The sequence below is a fragment of the Eupeodes corollae genome, chromosome 1 (genome assembly GCF_945859685.1).
Source record: "Eupeodes corollae chromosome 1, idEupCoro1.1, whole genome shotgun sequence".
NCBI classification, from domain to species: Eukaryota; Metazoa; Arthropoda; class Insecta; order Diptera; family Syrphidae; genus Eupeodes; species Eupeodes corollae.
The window spans coordinates 271,140,339-271,153,009 of NC_079147.1; the positions used below are offsets into that span (position 1 = coordinate 271,140,339).

At 34.0% G+C, this 12,671-nt stretch overlaps 1 protein-coding gene across 2 annotated transcripts in view; it reads right to left on the minus strand.

The window, feature by feature from the left end:
* Window positions 1-12,671, minus strand: part of LOC129954253 (IQ motif and SEC7 domain-containing protein 1) — a 467,024-nt gene that overhangs the window by 309,312 nt on the left and 145,041 nt on the right. The gene's annotated exons all lie outside the window — the stretch shown is intronic.

Consider the following 12,671-nt stretch of genomic DNA (forward strand, 5'->3'; position numbering starts at 1 on the left):
GGTTAACTCGTAGTCTACAACTCGTGGCCCAGTTGCTAACTTTCTTCAAAGCTGACTCCGTGATTTCACTAATCACAGAGGTGTACTTTCCTGACACCAATAGCTCCAAATCATCCGCATAGGCTACCGCCTTCACTCCACATCTCTCTAATTTAACGAGAATCGTATCCATGACCCGAAGCCATAGAAGAGGCAAAAGGACACCACCCTGGGGTGTTCCCCTACTCACTTGTTTTGTTGCGATTGTATTGCCTAGAGTGGCTCGAATCTTCCTACCACTGAGCATGGAAATAATCCAATCTCGAATAAAGTCTTCTACACCGAACTTAACGAGCGATTCTTCTATGAATTCTGTAAGGACGTTGTAAAAGCACTTTCTATGTCTAGGAAGGTGGCAAGAGTAAATTCTTTATAATGGATTGTTTGTTCTACAGTACGCATTACCTCATGGAGGGCAGTCTCCGTAGATTTGCCCTTAAGATAAGCATGCTGAGAGCTTTCGAGAGTTCGTCCAACTAGGATTTCTCTAATATGGTAATCAAGAATGCGCTCCAAGGTTTTAAGCACAAAAGATGTTAAGCTTATTGGTCTGAAATCCTTCGCGGATTCGTGACCTCGCCTACCCACTTTCGGGATAAAAACTACTTTGACCTGTTTCCACGACATGGGCACATGTTTGAGAAGGAGGCATCGTTTGAAAATTTGTTCCAGCTAAAGAGCTGCCGCATCATGCAACTTTTGAAGCATAACTGGCAGTATGCCATCCATGCCTGGGGATTTATATGGAGAAAAAGTATTGATAGCCCACAAAATATTTTCGCTGGTTATAACGGAATTGACTTGTTCCACATGACCTACGTTTAGCTCTGTGGTTTCAAACGGTTCGGGGTTATCACTCTCGCAACCCGGAAAGTGCCTCTTCATCAGTAGCTCAAGAGATTTGGCTGGAGAGGCTGGCCAAGTTCCATCAGGCTTTTTGAGAAATGAAGGATTACAATGTTCCTTCGATAAAACTTTGCTGAGCCTTGCGAAGTCCTTTATGTCTTCGATTGATTGACAGTATTCTCTCCAGCCTTGTTTTTTGGCGATGACAGGGCTTGCTTGTAAATGATGTTAGCTTTGCGTTAATTTATTTTTTGTTAAATCCAGATGAAAACTTTTTTACATAAACGAAAACCTATAAAAACAACAATCAATTGATAAGAAATGGTTTTAGGCTCAAGTATTTTGGGAATGAACAAAGATATTGATTTCAAACATTTTTATATCTTTTTAACTCTTGGACAGACGGGCTCTAATGTTATAAGTGTGTTTTGTTCCAAAACAATTGTATGGTTAATTCTTTTATTAATTTTTAAATCAGTATTATTTTGAAATTTTATGTTAAAAATTGGGTCAAACTTGTATTTTAAGATGATTTTTCATTTCTAAAGCATATATAAGGAACATGAATGCAATAATATACAGTTAAAATAAAATGCACATATATTTAGATGTCATATCCACGGTATTGAAAACAAATATTGATATACTCGTTCTTTGGATAAAATTATGACCATCGCTTAAGCATTTGGCCAAATTTTGGCAAAATAACTATTCTAAAAATATGATCTATAAGCTCAATTACGAACAAAATATAATATTATCTTTAAAAAACTAAATCAAGTTGAATTTGACAACCCTCCCCTCGCTCCTTGTCATCACGTATTTCATTTATAAAAAAGTAATAAACATCATGTGTTGACTTTTAGCTTGTTCTTATTTTCTTAGCGTGCTAATACGTATTTTGTTCACTCATTAAACTCAAATATTTGATTAATTAAAAAAGTTTTGCACAAATATTCCACCCTATATTTTTATTCAATCAATCAAAATTCTTCGAAAACATACAAAAAAATACCGTAATGTTGTGTAATACCATCATCACCTCCGCCAAAGAACGGACGTATTCCTTAATTTAACATCATCAGCACCACAAAGAAAAATTCTAAAAAAAACACACTCAAAACTTTTCTAATTATCGTAAAAACACGAGTCTAAATTCATTCAAATCAGCCCCCATTTTCCCTTAGAAAAATAAAACATTTTCATAATTTTAATTTAACAAAAACCCTACAAAAAAAGAAGAGACTTGATTGCTATAAAAATCAATAAACGGTTTTTGTCACCATCATCAACGAACAAAAAACCCCCCACGTCAAAACACCAAAAACCATCATCAAAGTATCGGTTTTCAAATTTCGGTAGTAAGTTATGGTTATCTAAATACCTCTCGTTCCAGAAAGAACACCACCAAAAAGATTAATCATATTTTTATGAATTTGATGTTTCAAATGATTTGGTAAATTAAAAATGTCATCGTTTAATTTAACTTAAATTTGTTAAACAGAATATTAATTTAATTAAAATTTATTTTGTGAAAATTTAAATTCATTTAACATTCAACAACAAGTTGTTGTGCCATATTGGAGTTGGAGCAAGGTGATTTTCCTAATCCGCTCTTTAGCCGCCACTTGCATCGACACCGGCAACACCCACGCATCGCTCCGCCGATATAACATTTATTAGCCCTTCTTATTTTAATTACCTAATCTCTCCGTGTCGGTCTTCGGTCGCGCCGGAAACACCATGTAGTAATACATTTTATGGGCTTTTGGATGAAAGAGGTCTAACTATGTAATAATAGAAACGTGCGTCTTTCAACCTACATCCAAAAAATTAAGGCAGCCGGCGGGAAGAACGGTGGCGGCGGCGGTAGTGATGAACAAAAATCAACCCACTCAAGGTGTTTATATTTTATTTCATCGATGTCTCGACAGATATACGATTATGTTTCTTAAAGAAGCCATAACTAAGTTTGGCCCAGTTTAGGATTTTTTGACAGTTCTCTTTTCTTTTATGGAGAAACAACATTTTTCTGTTCTTCTATTTTGGTGTTAAATGGAAAATCAAACCTTTTTCTGTACAATTCAAATGATTTCCATATTTTTCAAAAGAATACAAAAAAGAAGAAAGAACAAATCATTCAAACAAAAATGCGGTCAACAGATGAATGTCCTTTCATACAGTGAGTTGACCCATATACATAAATTTAAATACAGTGAAAGACAGAAAAGACCAAGTCCTGGGTAAAATAGTTTCCAAAGTTGTTATGCTAAGTTTCTTTTTTCTCTTTTTTCTTCTTTGACATTTTTCTTCGGTTCATTAAACTTTTTCATTCGGAAAGATAGAATTGTGTGTTTTGTTCTCAAGTTTCCTGGATCTCATCCAAATCAATGTCCTTCTAGATGTCCTTTTGGATATAAGGCAACACAAAAAAGGAACACGATTGCTTTGCATCCTTTTTCCATCCAAGACTTGTGTATCTATGTAGATTAGGTATACGAGTAGGTATGTACATATTTTCAAACGTTGGATTTGAAAGATTCAAAAGAAGAAAATAAGCACGCAGATGAAGATAACATTTTTCAACTATAAAGCATGTTCCTTGTGATGAAGATATATTTTATAGGTTGATATACTCGTCGTACTGTATCCTCGTGGAAAAACGGAAGCAAACAAATGTCAAAATAGACACAAAAAAGAAAATGTATATACAGCTATTTGAGAAAAACACATAAAGTTGTTCAAAACTTTTGGACATATACAGTCAAACATATTTGAATTTGACAGGACATGAAGTTGATGATTGTTGGATATATGAGTGACTACATAAAATTCCTCGTTTTCCTTTTTGAATTGAGAAATGATTTTTTTATATATTTACATGAAAGATGAAAGATTTGTAAATAGGAAATAAAAACATGTAACTTTTCAAAACTTTTGTTTCCGATGGGATTCAGTGAATATGGAAAATTATGCAAGGATAAGAAATTTTTACTATTTTAAAAACCGGAAAAATATCGTACTTGGAAGGAAACTTACATTTAGGTCATTTTACGCAATAAGATTCGTATTCTTTTGATTTTTTTAGAAATGTTGATAGTAAAATTCTAGAAAATAGCAGTTCTGAATAAAAATGTGTATGATTTCTAGAATTTTTTTGTTGAAATTTGAAATTTTAAGCCACCGCTGGGTTTAATAATTCTCAGTTTATCTTTGGAACTTTGATTTTAAAGTATTTAAAATCTCGAACATTTCTTCACGTTCTAAAATTTCCTAAGAACTCGGAGAATATTTTGTATTGAGTTTTAAATATCAGTTTTATAAAACAAAGTTCTGACCAATGATTTACTGCTTTCATTGTAACTGGAAGAATTTTTGACATTAAACTCTGACACTGTATTAACAAATAATGCTGAAAATTTGTGAGGTTTGATTTTTGGGGTTTTAAAATTTAATTTTACGTCATTAAATAAACTATCGAAGTAAATTTATTTTATTTTATCAATGTCAATTTAATGCTTTCAAAATGTTTATTTGGTTTTAACAATTTTTCGAATACTAACTATGATGAGTTCTTTGGTGTTTTTGGGTTACATAATGTGGGCGGTTAGAATGTCCATAGAATTAAAAGTTACTGAAATCGAAATCGTTTTCATGGACCCCCTGTCTTTTTTCGTAACGTCTATAGACTTAATGTTTGTAGTAATAGCTATCATTGATTTTGATCTTTGAAACAAACATTGGAGTTTTGGACAGGTTGTCTATAGCTATAATTTAAAATTTCTGTCATTGAAAAAAATTTCCTGATGAAAATCCACTAACAAAATTTACTGACAGAAATCTGTCATTGTGTGAAATTGAAACACAAATCAGTGGAACGATTCGTTTCACTTTTGAACATAAAAGTATCAGCTGTTCAGGAAAATGAATTTTCGTCCGGAAAATAGAAAAATAAATTCTTAGAGAAAAATTAATACGCTTTTACACTTTTTTTTTCAAAAAAAAAAATCTTAGTGAGGTTTTTAGATTGATCAGTATAAAATTTTCATTTCAAAGGAAAACACCGTCAAATACCGTGGTTGGGCACGGTGGTAAAGGGGTCGCTGTGGTAAGGTAGTATTGAAATGCTTATTAAGTAGCGGGTATTGTACTCGCCGATAATTGTTGCATGCTCGACTTGTCCACGTCCATACATACATTTTTAATAATATTTTATCTTTTCACAATAAAAATTCTGGTAGCGTCAAAGATGTTAACGTATTTCTTAAACAGGTTCTAATCTCCTAGACCCCCAAATTTGAGGGTTTAATAAATCGAAGTTAAATCTCAAACATTTTTGGAATCAAACACTTTCACTGTAAAAAATGGAATAATGTCTTGTTCAGAAAAACCAAGTTAAAATTGTTTATAAACGTTGGGATGTTTGTCAGACGACCTAAAAGTATACAAATTTACAGAAGTAATATTATTTTGGGTTGGTTTTGAGAAACTGGGTTAGTTTAGATTAGGTTAAAGTGGCTGCTCAAGATGGAAACGAACACACTTAGGCCAGTTAAATGGCCCATTGTGATACCATATAAATCTTGAGACTTCCTCCTAAGCTGAATGCTAATATGCTAATATGATTTAGATCGTCAAAGAAGAATTCTCCTAGGTAATTCTAGCGTTTTCGAGTCATAGCAGGGCATTTAAAGAGAAGATGAAGAATTTTTTCCTCCTCTTTCTCGTCTATACAGCTTCTGCGAAAATCATTTGAGAATACGCCTAGTCGCATTGCGTGCTTTAATACTAGACAGTGTCCGGTTACGACACCTACTATCGATATGCGATCTGCATAGAGATAGCAAGCACCTTGAACGTATTAAATCTGGTGTTGGCCACCTGGTGTTTGCCTTCTTCATAGCGAAAGTTTACAAGTAACGATTGGTATGCCAGTATGTGCCAAACATGGTAGGATGGGCTGCATTGTACCGTTCCTGGCGAGTTCACCTGTCTTACAGTTACCCGGAATATCTCTATGGCCCAGCACCTAGTTATGGAGTTTGTAAAAACAGAGTCCAGAGATTTGATACCAGCCTGACTATCTGAGAAAATGCGGATATCAGATGTGTATCATGTTTTCTTTAAGCCAGGACAAGACTTCTTTTATCGCCAAAGACCCCTATTTTTGATAAAATAAAAATGTGTTTTATGGTAATAATACCTTTGCCGAAGAATAATTCTCAATTTTGTGTGTATTAAGATATGATATTGTTCAGAAGCACTTCTCAAATCTGTCCAAAGAATAATATCTGCCTAAAAATGCACTTAACGCTCATCATAGTTCTTCACCTTACGACATTAACCATCTATGGAATGAGCTTAAGAGACAGATCTGACAATGCAGGGCTGAAAACAAGCATATGTGCCAAGTTGGGAAATAATATGATATAAATTGACAAATGCGAAACAGTTATTAAAAGTAATGTTATAAAGTACAAATTTTTAAAAATCATAAAGAATTTTAAAGGTTATATAACTATATTCTTAATGACACAATACAATTAATATAATTTGTTTGTATTAGATTGGGTGATTTCTTTTTCTTTTTGGCAACATTGGTTTTAACAGCTCACGTATGTTTTGTGTCATTGTCAAACTGATGGTCTATAATTTAACTAAGAATCGTCTTAAAAACAAACAACGCTTGCAAATTATTGAATTTTATTACGAAAATGAGTGCTCTGTTAAGAAAGTTCATTGCGAGCTCCTTCCATTTTATGGTCAATTTAAACTACTTTGTGGAGCGGCTATTGTGACTAAATTTCGCACTAAATTGACAATGTTAAGGGCCCTACACACCATCAATGTTGTCTGTCAATTTCACTTGAACGAGTCTCGATTCGGGTAACATTGATCGTTCGTAGGGGTATCAAAGTTACTCACAGTTAAAATGGACACAATGATTGGAATCAAAAATGTTTGAGTTTCTTCAAAACATTTTGATTGATAAAGCGGTGTTAATTTTGGTTGTGTCGGTAAAATAATTGCAGGAAATTGTCTGATATTTGCCAATTTTCTTGGGATTCCAAAGGTCAGGAGCTGAAGAAGATGTAATATACCAACCAGCTTTATGGTACTTTGAAAAGTTACTATTTATATCGATCTGGAAGCTCCTAGAAGTGTGTTTAAAAACCTACCACAGCTCCTGCAGCAAGCACACACAAATCATTAGGGTGAGGGTCCATCGCCTTTGAAAGTCCTGAAACAATTGAACAAAAATATAGCAATATGGTTCCCAATGTTAACTGATGCGTGTGGTGACTAGTTTTCATCAATTTTACCTGACAGAAAATCCGTCAAAAATACTTGACAATAAAACTTGATGGTGTGTAGGGCCCTCTAGACACTAAAACACGTAGAGTGCAAACTGAAGAAAATATCATCAACTGCATCAGCTAGTGTTAGTGATGAATTATTGATTTGAATTTTGCGGAAAAATGTACTTGTAAAGCCTTTCAAAGTCCAGCTGGGGCAAGAATTGAAGCCAAACGACCTACAAGGCCTTATATATTATTGTCGAAGATCATCTGTAATCGATAATATACGTGAATGATAAATAACCATATTTGGAGTCAATGCATCCAGATAACCTCACAGTTTGGTACGGATTATTTGCTTGCTGAATCATTAAGCCGTATTTCTTTAAAAATTATGCGAATCGGAACGTTGTTGTGAATTGTGAATGCTACCGTGCTATGATAACAAACATTTTTTGTTCACGCTAAATGGATTAACTCGGCTTACATGCGGTTTCAACAAGAAGGTGCCACATGCCATACAGCACACCTGAAAATTCGGCAATTTCGGTGAATAGCTAATTTACGTTCGTGGACTAGATCATCTAGATCGTGCGATTAAAGGCACTATTTTTTTCTAGACTATTTTTAATGGAACTATGTTCAGGTTCATGTCTAAAGCGACAAGTCAGCTTCTGGAAGCCAACATTGAAATAACTATGAGCAAACCATCACAATTTTGCGATTCTGAATTATTTTGTTATATTATTAATTATAATTCTACGAACACATATTAAAGGGGTTTTCAATTGGCGCTGGTAGATTTTTGCGTCCCGTGGCGGCCATTTGTTTTGGTAACATCTGTCAAATCTTTTGTTTATGTCAAATCGTCATGACATGTTACACGATTCAAATGATAACACTTTATTATCAGAATGAGTGTTCGTTAACGTAGATGTGGTAGCCCTTTACAGTCGACTCTTCAAAGTTTGGTGGCCAAATATGAGAAGACCGGTTCAGCTTAAAATCAGCCAACACTCGTACTTTCAAGGAACGCAAGATCGACCGAGAACATCGGTGCGATCCGGGAAAGTACAGGAGAAACCGAGGCAGACTTTAACTTGGCATCGGGACTTCGACTTACAACCGTATAAGTTCCAACTGATCCAGAAGCTCAAAGTTCATCACCACAGATAATGCCGTTTGTTCTCTGACTGGGCTTCGAATCGTTTGAAAGAGGACCCCAATTTTGGCCGAAAAATCATGTTTAGTGACGAGGCGCATTTTTAGATGAATGGCTGTGTTAACAAGCAAAATTGCCATATACGAGACTAAACTAACCGACGCGAGATTCACCAGGTGATAATGCATCCTCAAAAAGTTACAGTTTGGTGTGGATTTTGGGCCGGCGGCCGGCAGTGTAATTGGTCCGTACTTTTTTGAAAACGACGTTAGTGAGGCGGTCACGGTCAACAGCGAGCGCTACACAACGATAATGATAACTAATTTCTTATGGCCCAAATTGAACCACATGGACCAAGACGACATGTGGTTCCAGCAGGAAGGCGCTTTGTGCCACATAGCAAACGCCTTGATTGACGATTTCATCATCTACCCGCCCTTATTGAAAAACCTTATATATGAATTTAATTATATTATTATTACATTTTTACCAATAACCCTTGCAACTGCAATAGAAGACGCAGAAGACAGCCGTTTCTATTATGGCTGAAATTTTTTTTCTTTAAAAGTTTATAACAAAAATACCTGTTTGTTGGTGTGTTAGAAAAAACGTACCTGAAATTAAAAAACAAATAAAATATTAGATTACAGATAAAATGTTGCTTCAATATTTATAAAAAAGTAATAACAAAAAAAATCTTTACAAAATTGGAAACATAAAACTAATTTCTCTTATTTATAAAGGTTTTATATTTTCTTGAACGGTGTGTTCTTGACACTAAGTTTTGTTTATGAACTTTATATCTTATAAAATGTATTTAAAACAGTCTTTTTTTCCAAAATTCTTTCAAAGGTATTAAATTACCGACATAACGCGTTTTAATCTTTCGTATTAATTACAAAATTTTTCTTTTTTAGTAAGGATAAGCATAAGTTTTTTAAACATTTCTCCTAATTCAATTTGATATGTTCTAGACTATGTTTTCAATACAAAAACGAAAAATTGCATATCACATCAGGTAACATGGTTTCTCTAATTAAAAAACTTTACACAAATCCAACAATAATTATAGCCCCAGGATATTAACAATGAGAGACACCCTTCTGGCACGAATTTCGTTTTCATTTTCAAATTCCCCCATTATATTTCTAAGTTCCTACCTAACCTATTAATACTTAAAGCAAGAGTCAAAGGCATTTTGTTGAAGCTAAAATGTCTAATCACGTTTTCTAAAAACGAATAAAAAAAATAAAAACAAGAAATCCATCATTGCACCTAATGTTTGTGCTTGGCACGAGCGTTATTTTTTTCTCAACACCGCCGACGTCGTCGTCACTGACTTCGATGTTGTCGTCGCTAATAAGTCAAGTGGCTTTTTGTACAATGACGACGTCGACAACGACGACGCGTGCGCACATTGCATATAATTACCGAACTGAAAATTCCAACAACAATAACAACAAAAGGAAACTCTTCAAAGAAAAGTTGTGTCGCATCACTAATTGTCTTTTTCGTTTAGTGGAGAAACAAACAAACAAAAAAAATAATAATTTTTATTTGTATAAAAACATTGTATGATATAGGCTGAGGCGTACAATACGAGGCAAGCACTGTACCGGAAAATGCATTCATTGCTGGTGGCATTTCTTCGCTTCGGTTTTTACCATCACTTTTCTTTGACATGAAAAACAATGGAAATAGTTGCAAGTACCTTTAATTTTAATTATTGTTATTGTTTCACTGTCTATATGAGGCAAAGGCTATATGAATAGAAAACTAAGGTCTTGAGAAGTTTGTTTGGTTTTTAAGATAATTTACAAAACACATTTAAAAACAAAACAAAAAAACTAAAAATGAAACTTGACATTAATAACCAACGAAGCAGTGTCTTGGAACATTGAGGTGTACCACATGAGGTACATCTTGATGCAGAGACCGCACGAGACTCTGCCAACATAATAACAATTATTGAACGCACAATAAACAAAATAAAATGTATGAAATCTTTAATTGCAGTTTTTTTCTAGCTTTGGAAGTTCATACAAAATGCACTCATTTTGTAATGGATTTAATGATCAACGAAAAATTAGTGTTCAGAGCAACAACAACAAAAATTACTTAGACTTTGTTAATTTCTGTCTGCGTAAGTGAAGACTTTTGTTTATAAAAACAAGGAAAAAAGACTCAAATTTGCTTGATCGTTAAATCGTTTTATCAAAAACGCAAGCAATTTCGTAGGGCTGAAAATGTAGAGCCTCAAATTGATGACAACATGTTGGGTTGCTAATTAAGGGTGATCCAATTTATACAGCCGAATTTTTCGACTCTCTCAGAGTGATCTCAGATTAAAAAGTTCATAACTCAACATGTATTAATGTTTGGCTCCATTTCATATCCTGTACCCTTTTCAAACTTTTTCCAGAAGCTTCTACCAGAACTTCCCAGCGATGTGTGGATTTGGAAAAGAAAGAATAACACCGTTTCGAAAAAAGTCACTGAACTCCTGACATAACAGCAGCGTCATTATACGCTTGACATCTACAATTGCTTATATCAAATCCAACTGCTTAAAGCGTATTCAAGATTATAGCAGAAATTCCTCGGGCCGTTTTATCTTTCCTGATTCTGATCCTGATTTTCAATCACAACGTATCTTAAAATCTGGCTTGTTTGGTCCTTATGTGAAATGTCTGAAGTACTGTAAAATATAATAGAATATTATTTGGCTTTTTGCACTTGCTCAATGATGTATTGTCCAACGATGTTTTAGATTTCCGGTGACAAATAAGTTATTGGAGTTTTTGGACGCATTTTGGATCTTACGAGATGTTCACGAAGAACAAGATCATATTTAGCAATCAAATGTACCAATTCCAAGAAGTTCCCTCTATTTTTAATAGTTTCATTTTCTAAATGACTTTTAAAAGGATTTTGATGATGTCAAACATTCTGTAAGAATTGAACTAAATCCTTCAGATGAGCAAAACTTTGATCCAGTCGATGATTTCATGTCCTCGAATAAATGGCAGCACACATAAAATAGTGATGTTTTGCTGGCAGAATAAGCCATCCATGTTGTAAAAACCTTCTCATCGCTTGTCAATCTGCGGTAAAAGCACTCCTTGGTAAGCCACTTTTTCTCTTCTTTTAAAGTAGACGTAGACGAAGCTGAATTTGTCGCTTCGACCAAATCAGAAATAATGTGTTGAATTATTTCACGTCCTTTCTAAATGAGGTACAATCTCATATTTTCGTCTATGATTACTCGCTATTTCCCAATATCATTCAGGTAATCATGTTGAAAACCAGGCAACGCCATTTTCGTCTCCATTTCTAAGATATTCAGAGCTCTACTACTGCAACTGCTATTTTGTATGTTATTGTCCTCCCGTTGCTAAAAATATGGTCTGCAATCAAAAATGCATACCATACAAAAAACGATTAGCGGTACCTATTTCCATATAATTGTATTTTATTATCACCCACAAAATTAATTTAAAAAAAATGTATGTTATGTAAGAGTGAAAACAATTAGGATTAGCTTAACCCATCCATGCCAATTTTTGACTGGGCTGCCATTACTTGCAAAACTTATGTTAAGAATTCGTTTTAGAAGGTTAAGGTCTAATCGACTCATTGTATTGATAACTTAATCCTCAAGTGCCTTTAAATTTTTTTTTTAGAAAATATAAGGCACTGTATTGCTTCCGTATGGTCTAATTAGGGGTGTTCTTATTGGTATCTTTAAATATTTTCTAGTTCTTCTAAATGCTAAAAACCGTATATTTTATGTGATTTTCAACATCATTAACAAATAAGAAAAATAACATAGGACTTAAAACACAACCTTGAGGAACACCAGTTTGACTCCATTTGTTTGAGCCATATTGGACAAATGCAATATTGTTCTCAAGAATTTTTATAATTTAGTAGATAAACCTATTACTCAAGGCTTGTAGAACAATAATTGTCCATTGAGTGTGTCGAATGCAGCCTTTAGGTCAACAAAAAAAGTACAAAGACATTTCTTTGAAAGCTTTGAAATAAATCTTGAACCGACCAATTCGTTAGCCAACCGTAAAGTAATTGTAAAAACAATTTTTTCAATGAGTTTAATACAGTAATACCCCTATAATTTTCTGGCTGGTTCCGGTCACCTTTCTTAAAAACAGCTGATATTTTGGAGCATCCATTCACCATAGTGCCATATTTATAGAACTCAACTGGGATACCATCAGGATCAGACACTTTGTTATTTTTTTCAATAAATAAGAAATCTAATTCTAAAATTACCACATTTAGGGATGGCAAATCATTTTTGTAAT